The sequence below is a fragment of the Acomys russatus genome, chromosome 9 (genome assembly GCF_903995435.1).
Source record: "Acomys russatus chromosome 9, mAcoRus1.1, whole genome shotgun sequence".
Taxonomy (NCBI): Eukaryota; Metazoa; Chordata; class Mammalia; order Rodentia; family Muridae; genus Acomys; species Acomys russatus.
Genome location: NC_067145.1, coordinates 2,410,058 through 2,436,368, shown reverse-complemented (window position 1 = coordinate 2,436,368; position 26,311 = coordinate 2,410,058).

Here is a 26,311-nt window from a genome sequence, read left to right as displayed (position 1 = left end):
TTCATGAATCTCTCTCTCTCTCTCTCTCTCTCTCTCTCTCTCTCTCTCTCTCTCTCTCTCTCTCTCTCTGTGGCTAAAATTGAAATTTTTATATTATATATGTTTTATCACAATAAAAAAGTCTACCCAATAAGTTTGTTCCTTAACAGACCAATACATGATATTAGCAACAAAACCCCTTAGGCTTTAAGGAATGTATGAAAAGCAGTGATTATCTTAGAATACAGATGTGTCAAAAGGCCTGAGAGAGGTGATAGTGGTAGGAAATGGATGCACAGATAAACCCATCAGAAGGCAGGTATCTGGTAAAAGTGATCTTCTGTATTTCTTCCTTCTTCAGGATCCACTAAAGGCAAAATGAATACGTGGGCAGTTAGGAGAGTCCCACCCACCTTCCTAGCCTGGCTGAGTCTCTGCAGAGACTGGGGACACACTGTCCTGTAAACCAGTCTCTCAACACTTCCTTTGGTACGTGTCCTTCCCCATGGGGTTCTTTTTTTTTTTTTTTAACTTTTTTTTATAATTTATTCATATTACATCTCAATTGTTAGCCCATCCCTTGTACCCTTCCATTCCTCCCTCCCTCCCGCTTTCACCCTGTTCCCCTCCCCTATGTCTGTGACTGAGGGAGACTTCCTCCCCCTCTATATGATCATAGGGTATCAAGTCTCTTGTTGATAGGCTGTTAACCTTCCTCTGACTGCCACCATTCCTCCCCGTCAAGGGGACATGGTCAAATATGGGACACCAGAGTTTATGTGAAAATCAGCCCCCACTCTCTACTCAAGTGTGGAGAATGTCCTGTCCATTGGCTAGATCTGGGTAGAAGCTTGATGTTTACTGCACGTATTGTCCTTGGCTGGTGCCATAGCTCATGAGTCTCTTTAAGCACATATAATTCCTTTTGGTTTTAACCACATAAGGGGTGTTGACATAGGAGTAACATATCTTTTATAATTTGAAGAATCAATGAGCCTAAAGAGGTAGTTTGCAGCCCAAGAATTGGGGGTCTGGCATGGAACTGACGGAGTGGAGTGTGTTCAAACCCCAGAAATCTCAATCCTGAGATTGACTGGAGTAAGAATGGCCTCCTCTTAGCTCCGAGCCTCCATGCCCTGGTGCAGGTTGCGATTCTCAACTAGTCACAGGTAGCCACTCAGCCAAGCACCAACCAATGAGGCAAACCCACCCTAAAAATCCCTTTCTACTTCCCAAGGTTCATATAGTGCTTGTTTACCCTGGAACTAAAACATTCAGCGGTTTCACTGAATATCAAATAAGAGTTGCTTTTTTATTAAAAATCCTCAGAGAGGGTGACGTGGCTCCCACCTCACACACTCCTAGCTGGACTGAGATCCTGACGACCTCACCCATTCTGTGCTCCACTTAATTCTTTCCAGCTAGGTGTGTGGTGGTGCTAGACACCCCAAAGGAAGGAGCAGAGCACAGAATGACAGTTCTGTACTCACACGTGTTCACATAAATCTTCATTAAGAAGAACACACACATTCAGTTTTTAATTGTCAGACTTTAGAATCTGACAACACTCTTGCTGTGTAAGTTTGGAAAAATAGATATCATTTGACCCAAGAGAAATGCTAAGTAAAATGGGTGCTGGAAATAATGATTGAATGAATGTCCTCACTTTTTTTCTCAACAAGAACCCAATTTGTTGGCCAGCAAGATGGCTCAGTGGTAAAGACACTTGTCATACAAGCCCGACAACCTTAGGGTGGGAGTTCGATTCTCACGTCTGATGTGGAAAAGGAAAAAACCCTATTTCCCAAAGTTGTTCTAGGATCTCCAGTATGTACTGGCTCCGTATTATCCCATGATTCTCTCTCCACTTCTCTCTCTCTCTCTCTCTCTCTCTCTCTCTCTCTCTCTCTCTCTCTCTCTCTCTCTCTCTCTCTCACACACACACACACACACACACACACACACACGTTAATAATAAAATTTTTTTAAGAACAGAAAAGAATCCAATTTCTTTGGAAAACATCTGTGTATTTGCACATATAAAGAGGAGATATAAGGAATCAGACAAGCTGAGTTTTCACTAGAACCCTTATCTTTTTATCTGAGTTATTGTATCAAGACAGCTTGCTTATTTGAGCATAATTCTCTTCATGTCTATAATGATGGAGAGAGCTAGTAAGCTTCAGTGGCGCCATCCAACTCTGAAATATCGTAACCCCATTGAAGCACTGGCGTTGTCCTTGTACTTGACTGGGACCATCCTGCAATTCACTAGAAAGCCAACCAACCATCAGCAGCTTGGCATAATTAGCTGGGAGACACAGGGGAAGTTGAGCATGAAATTCTAACTAAGGAAGCATTTTATGATTTCTTTTCTGATGAGCCATTAGGCATACTCACTGTTTTAGCTTTAAAAGAACACATCTGTATCCCCTAGTTTTTTTTTTTTTTTTTTTTTTATGAAATGTTAGATTCAAAGTGCGATTTTCAAACTGAGTAACAACATAGGGCAAGGCTTCCTACCAGCCAGAGCAGATGCCAACCACAAAGAATTTCCACCTTGGACATTGGCTGAAAAACCTAAACTAAACCAAAGAAACTACAACTTAAAAGTACTTTTCCTGTTACCACCACCAAAAGAAAACAATTACTTTTTAGTCTCTTAAAATGCAAATACGTTGGATATGCTGATCATTAGCGTAAAAGGAAATAATAAAAAGCATCATAGTCTTGTCTAACTCTTGCTGTCTCTTATCCCACCTCACTGGCCACACACACAGGCCTCCTTTCCATGTCTTGGACACAACACAACTTGCTCACCTCTGTCCCAAGTGATTTTTGAGAATTATACGTAGATTACAACTTTGTCTTAGTTTCTGTTGCTTTGACCAAACACTGATCAAAACAACTTGGGGAGAAATGGACTTATTTAATCTTATAAGTTCCAGGCTAGCTACAAGGGCTGAATGCCCCTGGTCACTGAGAACATTCAGGGCAGAAACTCAAGGCAGGAGCCTGCAGTCAGGAACCAAGACAGAGACTATGGAGGAACACTGCTTTCTGGTTCCCTCCCTTCCTATGCCTTGCTGGGCTTGCTGTCCAATACAACCCACAGCCACCTTCTCAGGGATGGCAGCTCCCAAAGTGGGCGGGACCCTTCCACATCAATCATCAACCAAGAAAATGCCCCACAGACATGCTTGCAGACTAATACAATGGAAGCAATTCCTTAATTGAGGTTCCTGCTTCCCACATGACTCTAGATTTTTGTTCAGTTCACAAAAAGCAACCAGCTCAGCTTCCTGTCCATCAGTACATCTCTGGAAAGCATCACTCCTGTGAATGGACATTTTGTTGCTCTTGTTTCTCTCTCTCTCTCTCTCTCTCTCTCTCTCTCTCTCTCTCTCTCTCTCTCTCTCTCTCTCTCTCCAGCTGATCCCAATGAACCTACATTTATATACTTGAACTTGTCTTGCATGAGAAGCAGTCTAACACCATTTTCCATCTCACCACTCCTTCCTAGTTCCTCATTTTTTTTAAATTATAGGAAAAGGGAGCAATGTTAGCATATAGGTAGTTTCACTAGCCTGCCTTTAGGTTGCTAAGCAATCTATGATGTCATCTCCTGCAACTGCCAGGTGTGTCAAATGCACTTCCGCTATGCAGTAGATATAAAAGGGCCAACCATGTCTTACTTTCCTCCCTCCCTCTCCTCCCCCCTTCTTCCTCTCCCCACGCTTTTACAACAAATCTTTCCGTATCAGATCTGTTGCATCTCTTACTCTATTTCTTTTTAATGATAACGGTGGCTCTATACAAATACAGATTAGGGTTCAAGTTTTGACATGTTGTCTAGGATCCCTAATTTTAATACTGGGAAGAAAGAGCCACTTAAAGTAATTCTTAAAAATAGAAATTTTACCCAGTCCTAAGAGTAGTTAGGCAATAAAACTGGACTCAACTGGGGGATGGTAAGATGGAAGGACACTTACTGAGTGGGTAGAAGGGGGGTAGATGGGGGAAGGTGAAGGTCATAGATATGGGAAACACTGTGAGGGACATGAATTAGATCAAAATACATTGTATAAAAAAAAAAGAATTAATAAAATGCCTGTTTAAAAAGAGATCAAATATTGTCCTTTCAAATGATGAACTGGTTATAAACAAATTACCAACAACAGCATAAAAATATAAGTGCCAGAATGAACAACTCTGGATCAGTTTTTTAATGGTTTTATATACTGGCTAAGAATATGCTATTTCTTTGAAAGTATCAATTATGTGAAAATTCAAAAAACAATTAAAAATAAAAATTTCAGGCCCTAACTCCACATCAGCTAAATCAAGACCTGGGGCAAGAGTAGGAAATGGTGAGTTCCACATTTAAACAAACATGGGGAGTGCTCTGCTAAATAATGTGCATTCTGCCAGCTGTAGTGCATGTGTGTTATCTAGGCATCCACGAGGCTGAAGCAGGAGGATCACAAGTTCATGGACCACCTCCAAAGCTAAGACCAAACCAGCAGCAGCAGCAGCAGCAGCAGCACCAGCAGAAGCAGCAGCAGCACCAGCAGCAGCAGCAGCAGCAGCAGCAGCAGCAGCAGCACCAGCAGCATCAGCACCAGCAGCAGCAGCAGCACCAGCAGCAGCACCAGCACCAGCAGCAGCACCAACACCAGCAGCAATGATAATAACAAAAGAAGGAAGGAAACAATTAATATATAATATGTGTACTGATAATATGAGAAATAAAACTATGGAACTGTAACCTACAAAACAACACAATTAAAAGCAATTGTCTGACTTCTGTGGTATATCTCACTAAGTAGTCCCCCCTCCCCCAACTACATTAGATGAACATTTTAAAAGTCTCAAAAATCCAGAAAGTCCATCTTTGGGGCTTTTAGTTAATTTCTTGATTCTAAGGGCCCATTCTTTCTTTTACTTAAACGTGTGCACGCCCACACAGTCACACAGCTCCATGGCAGCAAAAGAAATCTTCACATTCCAAATACGTTTCCGCGAAGCACGATGGTTAAGAATTCTCAATATTTTCACATTACTTTGAGCACCGTAGGTAGGTTACCCTGGCCCCATTCCCAGACTTTAACAGTAGGGGCCTTGTGAAGTGCTAAACGATGTGTATAACAGCATTTAGGCTCTCCAAGAGCCAATCCGTCAAAACATTTGCCGCTTTGAAAATGTGTTCTTCAAAAAAAATGGGCATATGGAACTTATTACTGTGCTTGGTGGAGTTCAGGCAGCGGCATCCAAAATAAGCACAGAACCTTCTGAGGACACAATCTTACCTAAAGGTGACAGGGTCTCTGACACTGTTCTGCCCTGACCCAAGGGTATGGGAGACTCATGGGAAATGGCAGGCTTCTAAATATTTTTTGTGGGGGTAGGGGGATGGGGAGGTGGGGGGTGGGGGGGAGTGGAATCCAAGGGTTAGAATAGCACAACTCTAGGTAGAAACATTTAAGAAGAACAAAGAAGTAAGATTAAAACAGAGTGTAAAGGGTCCCACGGCTGGTATTTGTCCATCAGCTACTTCCAGCTTAGCCTTTGGACCGAAGTTGTTTAGTTAATATTTATGAACAAATAAATCACTGACATTTTGCTGCTATATATTTTGGGTGGAAGTTATAATGTGCAGCTACATACTTTAGAAGTTTGATGGATGGAAGAGAAATAACATTCTTTGAATACCAAGGGAGAAAATCATGGTGAAGAAACCAGCTAGAAGAAATGTGATTATCCTATCGTGGCCTCTTTACCCTTTACTGTTTGTTTCATCTCGCTTATCTCTGTGTTACCTATGTTTAAGAAGTTAGAAAGTTTACCTGTTTTTATTTAATTGGAGTATAGAAATATAAAAGGAAGCTAAGTGACAGATTTTACAAAGGCTTTATTTACTTTTCTTTGAGCCTCCATATAGCATTTGCTGAGCCAGCTACTCAAAGAACGCATTTATCTCCCTTAGAGCTGGGAAAGGAAATCTAGTGTCAGTCTTTGCAGACCGGAGCAGATCCTCTTTTTGAACCTGAAAAAGCCTTAAGCTCCTTGCTGTGTTTTATTATGCATAACTGAAATTCTTCACAGTTACAAAAGTGTAAACTTCTCTTGATTGCATCAATATGGTCTTAGAGCAAAGAGAGATACAGGTCAGTACTGCTAGAAAGATGCTCCCTGGCCACATTTACACGTGCTTTGAAGGAATAAAAGTTAACCTACGATGATGTATGCACTCCTGCCACCCCCGACAAAACTTCATGTAAACATACTTTAGGGTCCTTGACTGTTTTCATTTGCCTCATTGTAAAGTCTCCTCTGCTTGAAATTTCCTAATAGCTCCAGACACTTCATTTCTGGAGTCTTCGACTGTATGCGCTGCACTGTTCAGACTGCTACAATGGTTTAAATTCACCCGGTGATGCTCACTCTTGCTCGGTACCTTAGTTTTCATGATTAGTATTTTCTATTTTCTGACTGCTTCCTTGGGGATTCCTTCCTCCCCTAAAAAATGGCAGGAATGATCCACATAAGTCCATAAGAAAGGCTATAAAATAAACATTATACCATGTGTGGGGTAAAAAAAATATAACTGCAAAAGGCTGTTCTCACTTTCTGGCATTCACACACATGGCCATCTGTGTGAGGACTGTTTTAGTTGGCTTTTATCCAGCATTTATGTAACTGGCAAATTCAAAGGAAATGACATCACCAAATTTCCTGATGACTGTCATTGGAGCCACAAAAATTTTTTTTTGGAAACAGGTTGCTCAGTAAAGAGAAAGATGTTTTAAATATATCTTCTTTCTACTTTTACTTTTTCCTAGTATACAAAAGTTATAAAACACTTTTTCCTCCCACTGCTGTATATTTTACATCAATAGCACTCAGTAATTTTTACTGTTTGTTTGGAGGCTCTCCTTCTTAGGCTGTTAGATCAAAGATAAGACGGGAGCTGAGGAGATGGCTCAGTGGATAACACGCTTACTCTGTGTGTGTCTGTAGGGTCCTGTGCTCACATCTTCAGAACCTGCAGAAGGCTAGATGTGTCTCTCCTATCCCAGTGCGACTGTGGTGAGATGGCAGATGGGGACGAGAGAAGCTCTGGAAACATAGTGGCAGGCTGAACTGTGTACAGCAGCTGATCACAAGATTTCCTGTCTCAAACAAGATGGAAGGTGAAGGCTGACATCCAAGGTTGTCCTGTGACTACCACACATGTGTCAGGTGTGCATGCACTCACACACACACACACAGATTAAAACTACAATATGATCAGAACATAAGGAAAAGTAGAGTTGTTGAGGTTTTCACTGAAGTGACAAACTTTTGTTGTTTTAAACCTGACTTGAAAATAATTCTGCAAGAATGTAAATTATCCTGTTAGCAGGCAGATGATTCAAGCCCTGTTCCCAGGTTGGCCCACAGAGAATGACTGAATGAAGAGGGAATATTTGAGAATTACACTTGTTGATGACAACAAAGGATCAGAACTAGGAAGGGTGAAGGTTTCAATAGGATAATTTACAGATCCTCTTTTCCCAGAGGGTAATCTGTACCATTGGACCAAGGAATCCTTTTATATGATTCCAAAACTAAACCATTTCTGGGGGAAGCATAGCAGCTGCTTTTAAGGTTCGGAGTTACATGGAAAACAAATTAGTGTTAGAAGAAATTAAGTAGATTAGCTCTTCAAACTTTCTTGAGAATCCAGAGCCAGGCTAATGCCCATGTAAGTAGGAATCTATGTACCTGTGTCAAACATTTTGGAATTTGTAAATGCCTTCAGATGACTATAGTTGATTTATGGTGTCCTACCACCCCTGTCTGCTGAGGCCGCATTGCCCTGAACCAGTGCTCCTCAAAGCCAGGATGACTGCATCACTTAAAGACTTGCCTGGCCTTGTTTGCAATCATCTTTCCATCTTTCTTTTCTTCTCCCTTTCCTCTTCCTGTCCATCACCTCAGTGGAAGTCACCTTTGTTGGTACTGTACCTGGCTTCTTTCGTGAGCTGGAGCATCTATCTGCTCCAAGGGTGTTTCTGAGTTCTCCCAGGAGGCTTGCTAATATCTGCTGGGAGGTCATCTCCTACTCAGAGATTTCAAGGCCACCGTCTTCTCTACTTTCCTATGGTGGTCACTGATTGGGGCTTGCAAAAGCTCCACCATCTGTCCACAATAAAACAGCTTGCATGCTCCAAGCTCCCAAACACCAGCCAAGGATTCATATCCTTCCATGACTCTTTTCTTCCTCTCTGCCCAGCTTAATCACAGTCCTCTGGGTGGGGGGGGGGGGGGTTCCTAAAGATTACTCTCCAAAAACCAAATGCTTTAGAAGTCTTTTCTCTACAAAGCTTTCTTCTCCCATTTGAAATGCTGATCATTGACCAGGGTACCTGAGAACCCTACAAAGGTACAAGAGTCAAGTGTCTTCTGCTTGAGGAGGAGAGTTCTTAGAATAGACTGCAAGATGGGAGTTGAGTGGGCACGAGTGAGAAGCCAGTGATATTAAGGCGAGAAGTTAAGAAAGAAGGAAATCATAGTAAATGTTTCCACTGATAACTGTGCTTGATGGAAGTAGGTAAGGGTTTTAGAGATGCACAGACAGATTTAAAAAAAAGTACTTGTATTTTCTTTTTACAATATGTTTTTTGTTTTTTTTTAAAAAATAAATGTAACTATTTATTCATTTTACATCCTGATCATAGCACCTTCCTCCTCTCCTCCTGGTCCCACCCTCCCTCTTCTTCCATTCCCGATCCTAGGCATGGTGGCTCACACCTATAATTCCAGAGGATGCAGAGGAAAGAAGATCTACATATTTAAGGCCAGGCTGGTCTACATAGTAAATTCTAGGCCAGCCAGGGCTCATATAGTGCGCACACATAAATGCAGGCAAAGCACTTATACCTGTAACTCAATCAAAAAACAATAACAGAAAAAGCAACTACCCCCCGCTCCCCAACAAAACCACAACTGAATTATGTAGCTGCCTCTAATCATACTGCTTGGTGAAAGGAGTCAGAAGGATCCAGTTTTTGAGATAATTTCAGCTGCATAGTGAGTTCTGAGCCAGCCTGGGCTACCTAAGATCTTTCCCCAACCCACTTTTTCCCTGTGAAATTAACTTATGTGATTGGAACACAGAAAGAACTAAAAATAATTTTAAAATGACTCCCAATTCTAGTATTACAATTTAACCATTGTTTTGATATACTTAATTGCAATTTCTTTTGTATTTATGTTTCATTCACATATTACATACATTATAGGCATATATTTATGTATGACCATAAATTGTCAGTTATTATACATAACTTCATTTCCTACATCTCTTTCTGAATTTTACATGCAATTTTAAATGCCCATCTTAATTGACTTCCTTTTGTTTTTTTCTTAAGATAATAGAAGCGAAAACAGTTTATCAAGAAAGAGAAAGACATGAGACTGGAGTCAGCTAGTGAGCGAAGGAAGGAAATAAATTTAAAAGCCCCTTTCATTTTTTTTTTTTCTAGATTGTTTCTTCTACAAATCACATGTATCACAAGCCTCTTTCCATACTTTCTGTGTTTGTTGTTTTGGTTGGTTGAGTGGATTTTGAGGCAGGATCACACATATCTCAGGTTGACTCTTAACTCACTATGTAGCCGGAGATGACTTGTATGTAACTCTGGATCTTCCTGCCTCTACCTCCTGACAGCTGGTTATAGACACAGCACCTGCCTGAAAGCTCTGCTTTTGTGCCCTGAACTTAAGATACTTGGCTGTATCGAGACCTGACCAATGAGCCTGCAAAGTGCTAAGCTGTAATATGCCCAGAAACCTGACTTTCAGTCTCTGCATAGTATTAAGGCAGGTGGACGCATAGACATTTACCTTTATCAGCATAAGTTGCTGTCAGTAGTTTGCTGTTTAGAAGCCACTGTAAAGGCTGATAATATCCTGGTATATAAATGTTTAATAGTGGGAGTGGGTGAGCCATCCCTGCCCTGAGGACATGGGAGTAGGAGAGTGGGTCCTGCCATGAGGATACAGAACTGGGAGAACAGGCTCTGCCCTAATGACATGGGAGTAGGGGAGCCGGCCCTGCCCTGATAACACGGGAGCAGGAGAGCGGGACCTGCCATGAGGACATGGAAGCCGGTGAGAGAGAGGGCCCGGCACTGAGGACAAGGGAGTAGGAGAGTGGGTCCTGCCATGAGGATACAGAACTGGGAGAACAGGCTCTGCCCTAATGACATGGAGTAGGTGAGCCGGCCCTGCCTGAAACACGGGGCCGGCGCGGGGCCTGCCATGCTGCCCTGGAAGCCGTGAGAGAGAGGGGGCCCGGCCATGATGACAAGGGAGTGGCCCTGATCCAGGCCTCTAGCGGACCTCATCCCAACAGCTACCCCATGTATAACCTGCTGGAACACATGAGGAGGCCGTACCTGCAGATTCAATGATTAAGAATCTCCTTGACACACTGCAACAATGGGATATCCGACATCAGCCCCGTAACTGGGTAATGATAGTGAAGGCCTCCAACCAGACCCATGACTCAGAACAATGAACATTTGAAAGTAAACATACGTAGTTAAAAGGCTATACTGCTTGAAACACTACAGCTTCTGTGACAAGATTTCTTGTTTGTTTGTTTATTGTATTTTACTGGGAGAAAGAGAGGGGTTTTGGTGCACGACATATAAATCATAGACATTCATTAAAAGTAAAAAATTTAAAAAACCCCAAACACAACCAAAAAAAAAAAAAACAAAAAACAAAAAAACACAACAAACAAAAACAAAAACAAAAATAAATGTTTAATAGATTTACATTCATACTCTATTTTGATGGAAGTAATATTGATGTTGTGTGAAAATTTCAAATAACTTCCCCATTTATAATCCTACATTTTAGCAACACAGGGCTGATTATTTTCCAGAATGGATTTATCAAACGCAAAACAGCTATGGCTTATGATGTCATCATAAAGTTCCATATTAAGCATTGCAGTGAAATTTATCATTAACACCGTGTTTCTTCTTTATGAAATATTGCTTTGCAGTTAACATTGTTTCTAATTTCTGTGGTGTTGGAGGTTGAACCCAAGGCCATACATATGCTAAGCAAACGCTCTCTCACTAAGCTGCATTCTAAGCCAATTGCAACTTAGAAATAAACTCGATTGTTTCCTTTTAGTAAGGCTTTATTTAGGATTAGAAAAAGATGCTCTAAAGAAACCCTGGTTTTCAAACAAGAGAAACAAAACTGAATTGTTGGGGATGGAGAGAAGAAAAGGGCAACCAAGTTATTGTTTCAGGATTGTGAACTAAAACAATCAGTTGAATCCTTTTTTATTCATTGTATTGGGTCACTTGGCGACAGGATATGGCACACAACAACTGACCTGTGCTTTTGTCTCAGGGATATATCACCCCCAAATTAATGTTGCAACCCACTCAAGTGATTCAGGAATTGTGTTCCGTGACAATAAGAGTTATAAGGAGGAGAAGCCCGTTCATCTGGAGGGGGATTTGTAGGCTGGTTCTCTGCCTTGCGAATAGTGTGGCAGTACATGCGGATGGGCAGGGGTCTCTGAGGTGTACCGACCGAGAAGCCTGCTGGTGCTACACTTGCTTCCAGGAGTAGTTTTCCTCAGTCACCTGGTAGCTCTACCTTTAATTTTCTTAGGAAAACCCATGCTGATTTCCACATCAATTCCAGTTTATATTCCCAGCAGGAGGGATGATCCACTCTTCCAAATCTTTCATCAGTTCTTGTCATTTTTTTTTCTCCATGATGGGCATCTGACCAGGTAAGAGGAGATCTCAAAGCACCTTTAATCTGCACTCTTTGTATATACTGAGCATTTGAAAGCACTTCTTGGCCATTTGGGCTTCCCCCTCTGAGCATCATCCTGCTCACTAGCCCATGTATTGATCAGGTCACTTGGCATTTTGATGTGTAATTCCTTTGTTCCCCATTGCACGTGTGACTAAGATGCTGTTGCAGTTCTAGGAAACTCATACATTGCCATTGCACCTCAGGCCTCATCAATGCCACCAGACATTCATTTTATTACATAACAGTAATGGATTCATTTTAGCCTTTCTTTGCCTTACCCTCACTTCAAAACTAATCTGGATGAGTTTTAGCTTTGAAAAAAAAAAAATCTGTGAATGAAATCAGCTCTCACTGGAATTTTACCAAGTTGTCTCATTTTGAAACCAATTGCTCTGGTCTTGTTCAGAGCGTGCGTCCTGTCCTTAGCTCTTGTCTACCTACAGATTATGATAGACGCTGTTCGTAAAGCATTCAGCTCCTGGAAAACCATTGCAATGCCAGCTTGAATGACATAACGTTTGACATTGTTTTCCAAATTATAACTTAAAGATGTAACAAACCTTAATGTGGGCCTGGAGCTGATGTTCAGCAAATACGTGCCACATGTTAGCAAAACTCCCGCAACTTTGTTTTCTACAGGAGAATGTTGCCAGGGGACACCTTTGAGTTACAATGCTGAATACCATTTCTGACTTGTACAAGAACTCTTTCAAACTGCTAGGCCAATAAGCAATTTAGTATTCAAGAAAATACCTAGACAGTGTCTGAGAGAACAAGAGACAGTGATTTCAAGAATACATGGTTTTCTGCCTCTTCCTCATAAGGTACAGCTGCAATAGCTAACAGCTTCTCTGGGTGAAATAACAATGCAGTCTACAGCTGTTTAAAACCCCTGGTTCTCTCTCTCTCTCCCTCTCTCTCTCTCCCCCTTTTCTCTCTCTCTCTCTCTCTCTCTCTCTCTTTCTGTATGTGTGTGTGTGTTAGAGAAAGATAGAATATCTTTCAATGAGGCCTATTAGTCATTTGAGCTAGTTTTATATAATCACTATTGAAAAAATTAAAACACACTCATATAGTTTGTACATACCTTTTCAAAGCTATGCAATAATGTTTATATGTATACGCATGGCTTTAGAAATCCTATCTTGGTTGGGCCTTAGTATTTTCTTCTCTGACCATTCAATTCTATTTTGAATGTGAAGTAATGAGCTTAAAATATTAATTATAGATGCCAAGCTCCTCTGAGTCACACAGTGACCTTCCTCAACCCCATCCCACACCATCTCCTCCCACTGTTATTTTTGTACATTTGGCATAACCAGTTTTCTTTAACGAAACAGATATTTCCTTTCCCAGATAGGAGTCCAAGCTCCAGACTGAAAATCACGACAACACTAACAACTGATGCTTACTTTCCCAAAGCTGGCCTTTCTAGGTCTAAGTTGTACACTTATGACTATTTGCTGGTTGGTTAAGAGTTCTTTCATCAGAGTTTTCAATTTTTTAGGGAACAAGAATGTTCACTCAGTTAAACAGTTGTAAAAACCTGTGCTGCTGAGAATTTTAACCCCCCTCCCCCCGCTTTTTTTTCCTTTTGGCAGGAGAAGGACCTTTGTCTTGCTAATACAAAACTAGAAAGAACTTTATACCTGAGACTTAAACATTAAACAAAAGTATATCCACTTAAAATATTTGTCCGGATGGTAAACAAATTGGTTTAGTTCAGCCTTGGGAAGAATTGGGGTGGACTTCCTGAGTTCAGGGTGGACAGAACCTGCCTGTTTTGTTCTTTCAAGGCAGAGGTTTGATTTGGAAACAGCAAAAGGTTTTATCTCCAAACCTCAGGAATTAAAAGAGGGTTAAAAAGCAAACAGGAACAGGATTGCAGCTTCAGACACCGGGTTCCTTATTGCTCATGTCTCAATTTAAAGGATTAGTTCACTGTTGGTCACATGGTCTCAAGTGTCATCTATCCCTTGCTATGAATTCATTCCTTCAAAAGCAAGAAGTGACTGAATAATTGCAGACGTACAGTGACTACCAGACTGTTCTTTGTCAACGCTTTCCTGTTTCACTTGGGAGGAAGTGGCTGAGTGAGCTAAGATGTGAGGGTGGCGAACAGACCTATTACAATGACCCTGTTAGCTCGGAGCCTGGTTTTGCCTTAGTGAAGGTGTGATGAAAACGCTTTAAACAGTTGCCAACAGCCCACGAGAAAATATTTGACATCTCACCTATATCAACAAGCAAGAGTTAAAGGTTAAATCACACACAAGTCAAGTGCTGGGAAAAGGATATGTTTATGTCATCAACTTTCTTTGTTCTACAGTGGTCTTATGTCAACAAGGAGACACATTCCCCATTCCTGGCTGGAATCACGGAGACAATAGAGACTGATGACAGACACTTTGTGCATGAGCCTCAAGCAAATCCCCTTCTTAAGCATTTGCAGTTTGCCTCTGCTTTCATGGGGCACCCTTCCCATTAATTAACTGCTCGAAACAGCCGTCTGTTTACCCCTCTCTGGTAGATAGCCTTCTGGTGTCTTTACTAGATTCTTGAGATTCCAAGCACGAAGCTGAGGGTAGAAGCAGGAAAACACAGGGGGGGCCGATGCTCAAATTTATACATTTCCTGTGTCGATTTCAACTCAGTGAGCTCCTCCCTAAAATGCTTTGACTGGAAGGAACTGTGCTGGGCACAGCTGGTGTTCAAACGCTGTAGGTTCAGTGGGAGGAGGGTCTTCTGGGAAAGGCAACTGGGTGAAGCTCAACCTCAAAGTCAAGATAAGCTTAATTCAATCTTTGTGAAAAACAACAACAACAACAACAACAACAACAACAAAGGAAAATTGAAAAACGGTCACTGTGGAGACAATAAGCAAAGGAGGGGGGAAAGTAGTGTAGCGAGCATAGTGGTGTATTCCTGTAATTCTGTCACTCATGAAACTGAGGCTATAGGGTCAAGAGTTTGAACAAGGCCAGCCTGGGGGCTGGAGAAGTGACTGGGTTAGTAACATGCCCTATGCAAGGCCTCAGCCCCCAGGTAAAAAGTCATACATGTTAGTGTCCACGTGTAACCCTGGTGTTTGGGGGACAAAGGTAGGCAGATCTCTGAAGTTGATTGTAGGCAAATCATTGAGCTCAGAGAGAGACCAAACGTCACAAAGTAAAGAAGAGAATATCCGAGGGAGACAATTAATTTTGTCTTCTAACACACACACACACACACACACACACACACACACACACACACACACACACGTATGCATGCACACACAGAGAGAGGAACGTACACACACACACATATAACTCAGACATACATGCACATAGACATGCAAACATGAACATACCATGTGGTCCCTAGCCAAGTGCCTTAGATATAGACGGTCTTTGTATCATAAGGTACAATAAAGATAATGCCATTTTGCATCACTATATTTTGAGAACTAAATAAAAAAGTTAAAAAATGCCTAGTCTCAACAGCACTTTCATAGTGTATGATTTTCTTTCTTTCTTAAAATTATTTTTTCTGTATGGGTGTTTTGCCTGAATGTATACCCTCAATGCCATGTTCAACGCTTGGTACCTCGGTAGGCTAAGAGAGGTCACAGGATCTCCTGCAACTAGATTTACAGAGGGTCTTGAGTCACTGTCTGGGTGCTGGAAATCAAATTGGGGTATTCTGGAGGTACAGCCAGTGCTCTTCACTGCTGGGCTGTCTCCAGCACCGGGTAACATCTTCCATCTTCCACAAACAGGATTCTATATGCGTTTCTCTGGACAATGCTAGTTCAACAAGTGCTGCACCTCCCATCCGCAAAGTTACTCTTTCTGTAGACAGATGTTTAAATACACCAATCAACTGCTAGATTCTTTTCATGTCTGAAATTATCTTTTAAGTTAAAATATAATTTACCTGCTTCTCTTATTTGTGGCCTATGAAACAGTTGCCTATGCTCAAGGCTGTGCTATCCTATGTGGAATTTCAGTTTGTGCAGACATCTCAAAATACAATTGATTCTTTTCTACTTAAAAACTACAGTAGGGAGCCGGGCTGTGGTGGCACATGCTTTAAATCCCAGCACTTGGGAGGCAGAGGCAGGTGGATCTTTGTGAGTTCAAGGCTAGCCTGGTCTACAAAGCAAGTCTAGGACAGTCAAGGCTCCACAGAGGAACCCTGTCTCAAAAAAAACCAAAAACTAAACAAACAAAAAACCCAAAAAACCAAAATAAAACAAAACAACAAACAACAACAGCAACAACAACAACAAAAACCCCCCAAAACCCCACTAGACTACAGTAGGTTTTAGATGTTTTTGTTCAATGCTTTAAAAACTGAAGCAACATTTAATTTTTTTGATAATTGTCTTCCAGAATAGTTGGCCTTCCATAAATATTATTTATTTATTTAGATTTATTTTTTATTTTATGTCAACACATATTTTGCCTTTATGTATGTATATATGTACACCATGGAGTCCAGAAAATGCCGTCATACCCCTTGAAACAGAGTTATGGATTTGCCATCATGGGTGCTGAGAACTGAAACTGGCTCCTCTGTGAGAGCAACAAGTGCTCTTAACAAATGGAACCGTCTCTTCAGAGCCTGAAATCACCATTCAAAATTTTCGTTTTTATTTTATGTGTATGAGAGTTTGCTTGTACATTCACCACATTTATACCTAGTAGCCACAGAGGCCAAAAAGGAGACCAGAGCCCCTGGAACTGGGGTTACATATGATTTGTTGTTGTTTGTTTGTTTTGAGGCAGGCCTTCTCTCCAGCTGTCCTGGAACTAACTTTGTAGACAAGGTTAGCCTCAGACTCAGAGATTCCCAGGCTTCTGCCTCCCAAGTGCTGGGATGAAAGTGGTGCTGCACCACTCCCCACAACATATCATCTTAAGCCACCATGCTGGGAAACAAACCTGGGTCTTCTTCAAGAGCAGCAAGTGCTCTTAACTGCTAAGCCCTCTCTCCAACTCCATAAAACATAAAATGTAATATAAAATTGAATATAATGATAATAATAGATAAGTGATAAGTGCCCACAGATTTCTTCAATCAATGCCCAGGCTCCATGCACAGAGTATTTAACAGTCCCATCAAAAAAAAAAAAAAAAAAAAAAAAAAAAAAAAAAAAAAAAGAGATAGAAATACCTTTGCCTGGAATTCTGTCCAGCACTCAAGATTTGAGGAGTTGCTGAAGTGTTGAAAAAGTATCTCTGGTTTTGCATTAATGGGAAGCAATGTCTTGTCACTACACAGAGGATTCTATGGACTGGCCTGAGTAGGAGTTAAGCTGCTTTGCCATCAGGATGTATCTGCCTCAAGGAAAGTGTTCCTGCAAGGCCTCTCTCAGAGTGCTTGAGGCAGAGACAGGGGCTGGATTTATGAACTTGGGGGTCTTTTCTACCCGGTTGTTACTAAATGTTAAGAATAGCTTCAGAATTTAGGTTGAGAATTCTTTCGAATTTCAGTTCGAGCATGTGGCATAATGTGGTTGTGTGGGGGTGGGGGTTGAGGGTTGGGGGGTGGAGGTGGAGGGTTGAGAGGTGGCGGGTGAGGTTTAGGGGTGAGGGTTGGGGTTTGGGGGTGGCAGCGGGGGTTGAGGGTTGGGGTGGAGGTTGGTTTTTGGGGGGTGGGGGATGGCGTTTGGGGGTTGGGAGTTGGAGGAGATAAAGGATCTGTGGTTCTAACTTACTTCTTACTATAAGTTTAAATCCTGCTAACAGGAGCGGATGGTTTGAGTAGCCATAGACACAGGGTCTCCTTGTCTAGCCTACGATAGCCCAGAGTCCATGGTCCTCTTGCCGTAGCCTCCCAAATGCTGGGATTACAGGCATGTACCACTGTTGCTGTTCATTTAGAAGTAGGGTCTAATAAATGTTTATTATTAGGCTTATCATTATTATGGCAGTATTATTTAATCCACTTTCTATCAATAAAAGACACAGACACTTGTTGTATTTTTTAGAATAGCCTTATCACCTGGAGCATGGAAGAAATTACCTCCTAAGCTACTTTCTATCGTATCCCAGCCTCCATTCCATGCCATCTGCTTCTAATAATTTGTATTTGGGCTATCTTGCATCCATAATCTCAAAATACTTGCCAAGGTTGCCCATCTGGGCCATTTCTTTCATGTGGAACTTGAGCGCTCCTCCTCTTGGCCTGCGTGGCTTGTTCCTATCCCAGGGCGATCCTCCTTCTTCTCCTCCTCCAGAACCTGCCTGCATCTCCTTCCCAAGATCCTTCTCTCCCAAATCCCGGGAACTTTGATCACACCTACCCTATTCTGCCCAGCCCAGGTTTGTGCCTTTTAATCAGCTAATCAAGAATAATTTCTTAAGCAAGGTTAAACAGCAATATTTGGGACACATGACAGTTTGATCATAAAGAGTAACAATCTCAGATGCAAAAAAATTAAAAAATACAAAGCACTGGACCATACTCCAACATTCCACCAGGGCCCATTTCCCCTAACTACTCATTATTCTTAGCATTTAGCCTTGCCATGGCCTTGAATTCCTATCACTTTGCCCCCAACTTCCAAGTTTTAGAATAACAGTCACATGCCATAATTCCTGACTTATTGCAGTGTTCACTGCAATATTTGCAGTGGTAAATCATTTGCCTTTATTTTTAGTTTACAAATCTTTTGGCAGACTCTTCTTTGCCAAGGTTGTTTGCTAGTTGAGTTGTATCAGTTGACACCCCTAGAAAATACATAGTTATACAACATAACTTCTGTCTTTTGATTTCGTTCAAAAGGGAGCTAAGTTAATGCATGAACTTGGGTTCTGAATCAGTAGCTAATTGGCTGAGTCACCTTGGGCGTTTTGGCTTTTCAGCTTCTTCCTTAATATTTGTAGGAGCCTGTAGGAATACAAAATCACATCCAGGTAGCTGCGCAGATCATATGAGCATTTACATTATGCCTGGCTTTCATTCTTTTTCTTTACTTCCTATACCCTCACTTCTTTCATTTACTGAAATATTGCTATTTTTCATAATCACTTTTTGGCAAACTTTTAAAATTCTACTTGTAATCTTGACAGAAGTATGGAGGGTGAATACAGAAAGAGTGGGTTGGAAGTAGAATATAAAAACAACCCCTCTTGTTAGAAAATAACTAAGAAAGTAACAGCGGTAACGTGTAGAAGATAATTATTTTGGGGAGACTTGTAAGACTAATTGGGGAGACCAAGTGACACATTTATGGGAAGGGTAACTGATAGCAAACCCAAAGTGGCTCCTAGATTATTGCCTAGGGCATGATGGCATCATTAATCAAGATCAGGAAAACAGGAAGTATCATAGAGGCAGTTGGGGATTGTGATAATCATGACATGAGTTTTGATCATGTTGAGTTTGAGGGGTTTTATGGTATAATTTAGTGAAGTCTAATAAATTACTGACAAGACACATCTGGAGCCAGGAAAGGTTGTAGAGCTGGTTTACGATTTAGCAACGTTTACATTTTTTACTTCAATCAATGCATAGAGACAAGACTGTCCAGTGATAAGCAAAGGCCAAGGGAATTTAGGGAAATGGCTTTTTAAAACAACAGATGTGACTTATGCTTGTTTGTATTTCCAGCGCTCAGTCCAGTCCTTGGCATAGGGGAGACACTCACTAATTAATATTTATTTTGTAGCTTAAAAATGAGTGAGAGAAGAAGCAGAAAATGACTTCGGAAGATGTTGAGAAGGAACAGGGAGAAAGATGGTAGAGAGCTAAAGATGAGTGACTTCACAGAAGATATACAAGCAAAGTGTGTGTGTGTGTGTGTGTGTGTGTGTGTGTGTGTGTGTGTGTGTACACATAGGTCTGCATTCTACACTTTACTTTCTTTGAGGCAAGGTTTGCCATTGAACTGGAGTGAGCTAGTTTGGCTAGACTGGTAGGCCAGCAAGCTGCTAGAACCAACAGGTCTGCACTCTGCCCCCAGAACTTCTATTTCAGACATGAGTGCCTTAGCCAGCTTTGATATTGATGCTGGGGATTTAAGTCAATCATATTTGTGCTGCAATCACTTAGCCACTGAGCCATCTCCCTAGCCCTTAGAGCTGAATTTGAAGAATGGGGATACAATAAAAAAGAAAGTGCATGACTTAAATATTTGAGGGTGCTGGATGATATAAAATTGAGATTAGATATCAGAACAAAGACTCAGAAAGATCTCAAAGCTATAATATTAGAATTAAATCTCATTGATTCAGAAATGTATGTAAAACATCAACTTACATTAACAAAAGCAAATGTATAAATACCAGAAGCAGATGACCTGGTTGACTCACATTCCTGGGGTTTAATAGTATGCTGAAAGTTCACTATAATTAATACTGGGGCCTAACTGCAATCGTATGTAATTAAATGATTTTAGCTGTGGAAATATGATATAACCCTACCTGTTAGAGTGCATTGTTGAAAAGTGTACCCGTGCATTTCAAGAGGCAAAAAATCATAAAAGTGTGTAGAGGACAGGAAACAGAAAATGAAGGATCTCAAAGTCATTCATTCATTTGAAATTTGTCTGAAAGAAAATGTGGAAAGGAAATGACATGCTGCTTCTTTATGTAGAAAGAGATTATACTTTGTGTGGTATAGAACAAAGGGCAAGAGTTTATAGATGGAAAGAATATAAGAGCTTGTTGCTTGAGCAAGCAGTGGACTCTGTCACACATTTACCTTACTTGAGAGGCTTCCCTGCCAGTGTCCCGAAGGGTCTCAGCCCTAGACAGTAGAGTCCTAACTACGAATTAGAGATACATGGTGCTAACTCTGAATTCTTTTTATAAAATGTGAATGACAAAGCCTTTTCTATATCCACAGGAGTATAGTAACAAAGGTTTCTGTACTTAAAGCCTTCACAGATGGTAGGTAAAAGTAGATGAAGCAAAGAAACACACCTAAAATTTCAAAGTCATTGGTCATTGGCTATGTGCAAGGATGGGTGGATTATAAAAGGAAAATACTGGAAACTAGCTGAGTTTGATGATGTTAAGAAAGATTTCCATGAGAGCATGATGCGAGTGGCCAACCCTGGAGACAGGAAGAATGCAGGGAATAGTACACTCTTCCATGGTACATGTAAGAAACTAAGAAGAAGTCGGCAACCAGAACAAAGAACACCAAGGACACCAACATATGCTGAGTTTAGTGAGATTGGGGAAGGTCATGCCAGGAAAACCTCAGAAACTTTTGAGAGAGCAGTATTTTACTCAAAGCACAACATGGATGCCCTGAATAATTTTAACAAAGGGGGTGATGAAATAAAACACACCAAACAAAATCAAATCTCTGATATGCAGGATGCTGCGTGGAAAAGTAGATACGTGCAAAATAAGAATCTTGTTGCTTTGATCTAAATTGAATACAGTGTTTTGGAAGAAGGCAGGAGCAGTAGATATGGAACAGAATGAATAAGTTCATAATGTATTTTGGAGAAGATATCATTGTACTCAATGACATGAGTTGACACTGACTTGATGTAGGATGGGGAAGGTTTCTAATACACCTCTCCAGATGCCAGCTCCTGTAACCAGATGGACTGAACCTCTGTTTCTAGGAGGGATCTTAGGAGATGCAGTATGGTTGACAGCAAAGAACATTGCTCAGGCATGAAGGTCGTGGGCGAGTGAAATCTGGAGTGACTGCAGGCCTCCAAGTGACACCAGTTAGGAACGAATAAAGGTCACGGTAAATAACATGGCCCTAGGAGCAGGGTGACCTATTGCTTAGTTTTCAGAGGGATCACTTGACTTTCCTGATCTCCCTTCAACCTCAGGAGTAAAAGGAGTTGCAGAGCACAATTATTATACTACGTATTGTGAATGGGAGACAGTGATTATCTTCCAAATTTCACTTATGTATTTATTTGTTTGCTTATTTAATGTGTATGGGTGTTTTTTTTCCTGCATGCATGTGTGTTCACCATATGTGTGCCTGGTGACCCTGAAACTGGGGTTACAGCTGGTTATGAGTTAAGGGAGTGCTGGGAATTGAACCCGGGTCTCCTGGAAGAGATACTCCTAACCACTGAGCCATCTGCAGCCCTCGGTGCCTTCTCTTCTGCCCTCCCCTACTCCACCACCTAAGTGCAATTTCTAACACACTTCTCTCATAATATCTCTCTGGGGTTCTAGAGCCTTCATTAAATCTATATGTTACAGCAGTAAGAAGAAAACTTCATATATTCTTTTTTTTTTTTAAATAATCAGTGGCTCTATTTCTGTTTTCTTTTTTAAAAATTTATTCAGATTACAACTCAATTGTTACCCCATCACTTATATCCTCACATTCCTCCCTCCCTCCCACTTTCACCCTATTCCCCTCCTCTAAGTCTATGACTGAGGGGGACCTCCTCCCCCACTTTATGATCATAGGCTATCAAGTCTCATGTTGGTAGCCTGCTTATTCTTTCTTTGAGTGCCATCAGCCCTCTCCACCAAAAGGAGGTGGTCAAATATATGGCACCAGAGTTCATGGATACTCACTTATAATTGGGCATTAGTGTAAAATGCATGTCCCATGAAAGTCTTCACTTACCAGGAGATTGAGATATATGTGAGGACATCCCACTGGGACTCTAGGTAAGATAAATATAGGAGATGGGGAAATAGAAGGACCCAGAAGGTCCTAGAAACCTATAAGAAGAACATTGTGATGAGTGGATCAGGGCCCAGGGGGGTCTGCTCACACTATTGTACTATCCAAGGACAAGTAGTAAACATTGAACCCATACTCTGATCTAGCCAAAGGACAGGACATTCTCCACAGTTATGTGGAGAGCAAGAACTTTCTATATTCTTAAGTTGGGAACTAAGAACTGTTGAAACCAGACACAGGAACGCACACTGACCATCTCAGGGCTTAGGAAGTCAGAGGAGAACATTATACAGCGAGTTTGAGGACAGTGATGATTGCATAAAACTCCATCTCAGAAACCAAAACAAAACAGCCCAACAGAAGCAGGCAGTTGTGGGATCTCGTAAAGTGTGTTTTCTACAATTGTTCTACAAATGCCGTTTCTGCCTCCACTTCCTGCTTTATAGGCTGTGGAGTTCCTGCGGTATCTGATCCACCTGGAGTTTTGAGTGAACTCGTCTTTCAAGATCAGGGAGGAGCTCAATCTTTGCACTTATCTAGGTGAGCCGACTCTCAGGTTACGCGTGCCTGGTCATCTGTTTCTTTGTGTCATCATGCATTTTCTTCCGTTATATGTCCAAGGTTTTGAATCTTGCTAATTCTCTTCTGTTACATTAGTTTTCTCTCACCTGGATGCATGACCTGAGGCCATTGTGTTCTTTGGGACTATCTATGTCAAGATTAAAGGCATTTTCTTTTCTCTTATCGTTTCTCTGTGTAGCCCTGGATGCTCTGCAACTCACTCTGTTCCAGGCTGGCCTTGAACTCACAGAGATCTGCCTGCCTTTGCCTCCTGAGTGCTGGGATTAAAGGTGTGCACCACCACTGGCCCTAAAGACAGCTTCCAAGAAAAGATTACAGGTAAATTTGAAAGCTCATTTTTGGAAGCAGGAATGGTGAAAGACAACTTTAGTCAAATACTCCAGAAAACATTTTATGCAGTAAAACAGGAGACATTTCCCACTTTGTTTTTAGAGGAGCTCTTCTTGTGTAGTCCAGGTTGGCTTTGATCTCATTCTCTTGGTCAACCTCCTAGGGACATGCAACCATGCTTAAGTCTTTCTCAATGTTTGGAATGACTCTTTTCATCTTCTGGGCTAAATCAGTTTATTTTTCTAGTTCCTCTCAGAATCTGTTTCTTTCCTTTTCCTTTTTCCACATTTCCAAGTATATATCCTTAACCATCTAAAACCCCACTATTCTCCCATTTTCCAGAATCACCCGAAGAAGACACTTCATCCTCTATTCATGTCCTTCAGAATTCTGTTTCCTTATGTTCATTTATTCTTCAAAATTCCAATTTATCATTCACATGTTTATGCAGAGTCAAGAATCATCTTGTTCCCCCCAATGTGGGTTGAATAGTAAAGGTACTGCCATTTCTAGGACATTAGAATAACCGTGGGGTGTAATTTTTTCTGTAGTCATAAACTTTTGCATATTACGTTATCTGAATAGATAAGAATCAAAGATAACATTTTGTAATAAATGCTTTAGAGTTTGCAGTTTATAGTCAGGTTGTACACTAAATATTAGCTTTATTTCAGGTTCTGTTTTTCTTCATTATTTTGATTCATTATTTTTCAGACACAGGATCTCCAAGCTGGCCCGGAACTGGTTATACAGACCAAGATGACCTTGAACTCCTGACCCTCCAGTCTCTGCCTCCCAAATGTTAGTGATAGAGGCATGCTCCATCACTCTCAGCTTCATTTCTGGTTTTAGTGGCTTTGAACTTCTTGGTTGTCAATGGGGGATTTTCTTGTATTTGTTCATATGGTACTATGATTAAATCTCTGGTGTAAAATAGTTGTGTTTAAGGGGAAATGCTGCCTTAGGCTATTTATATGTTATGTAGTGAACAGTGTTTCTAAATGCATGTCCAGGATGGGGCTGTCACCATTTTTTAAAGCAAATGGATGCTTTTCCTAGCTGTGTAATCACATTTACTCACTCCCAGGCAAAGTAGTAGTTTCCTTCCTTGTGATTAAAACAAGGACTGTCTTAGCAGTCCTAATCACTGGGATGTTATTACTCAGCATTATAGCAGCAATAGATAAACTCAAAACAATTGTCTAAATGTGAACACTCTCCATCCTGGGCGTTGGGGGTGGGGGAATGAAACATAAAATTTAAATAAGTGTTGTTTTTTTTTAAGAAATGCTAGCACTTAGTGAATTTCCTTCTATTGTGGCTGTGTTTGTCCCTGAATGGGATCAGAAAACTTTAGTCCCAGTTATGCACATTGGTACATGCACCTAAAGCCAGCATTTAGGAGGCTGAGGCAGGAGAATTTGGGGTTTGAGCCCAGACTATTCTACGCATTAAGACTGTTTGAAAAACAAACAACAAACAAACAAAACAAAGACAAGCAAGACCCAAATATACAGGCTGGAGAGATGGCTCAGTGGTTAAGAGCACTGGTTGCTATTCCAGATGGACCTGGGTTCAGTTCCTAGTGCTCACATAGCAGCTCACAACTATCTAAAACTCCAGTTCCAGCAGATCCAACTTTCTCACAAATGCAGGCAAAATACCAATGTACATACAAGTAAAAAATAAATAAAATTTTAAAAACTCAAATATATACAAAGACTAAAACATAAAATTTTCACAATTCTGCTTTCTTGAAAAATGTCAAGATTGCAAACAAAGAGTTCATTAATTTGCAAAATGACACTGTTTTTCTTAAAGTTTGAACTGGGCCATTTCCTGCAACTTCTGTTCAGAATACCCTTTACTTAAATCTTCAATGTATTTTGGTACAGCTTCTACACACTTAAGCTTGCTTTAGCCTGAATATGTCTATACATTTTTGATGTTCTAAATTTTGCGATCTTATTGTGTTTTTATAATTTGAATCAAATGATAATAATCACAGTTGTTACTACACATAAAGTAGTTATCCTAAGTAGAGATTTGAAGAGTACAATATCAAGGTTTCATATGAAAGTTCTGTGCAAAAGGAATAGCCATCCACTTGGAATTTCACTTTGTGGTGTCATTACTGTAAAATATTGCAAACTATTCTCTAAATTAGAAATATAGCCTTCAGAACATAAATAATGTGCAGAATGATATTGTAGACTCCTTAAATTGTCCTTTCAGTTGTGAGAATTGTCACATAATATAACTGATATTTCCTATAAAGCTGGTTATTCTGTGAAATCCTCATTATGAGGAACCTCCAGATTACTTGTGTACATTCCCAGAAACAATGTTGCCTTTGATGGTTTTTGGTGGTGTGTTAAGCAGAGAAATAGATGTCCCTTCCTATGCACTTGACATTTGTTGTGTTAGGTCATCAGCATAGCACATCTATATCGTAATTGAAGTATAGAGATTAAATCACTGGGCACCCAGCCTAATAAGGACGTTTGCACTTGGCTGGGCTTTCCTCCCCAACTCAGGCTTCTCCTCTCTTCAGTCTGTCCCTTTACTTCTTGATAAGCAAGCCTGGAGGAAAGAAGCAAATGTTTTAACATAACAGTCACAAGAGAGATCTCCCTTCATGCTACAGAACAAAGCAAACAAAGCTGTGACACTATCTAGCAGTGTGACTTTACTGCAGAGATGACTTACTTGTTCCAAATAGTAAGGCAATCAGCCTGTAAATCAGAGGACACTGCTTCCAAATAAGCCTCACCCCCAGTATCTGAATCACCAATGGACCTGATTTACACTTATAACCTGTTTGTAAGGGGAGGCGGCACATTGCCAACATGTTTCAGGAGACGTGTTTAAGTTAGTTTGGTTGTCTCATAGGAACAAACAAGAGAAATGAAATGTTCAGAAGGCTTGTTATAAACATCAGTATGCCACACTAGTGGCTTGCAGA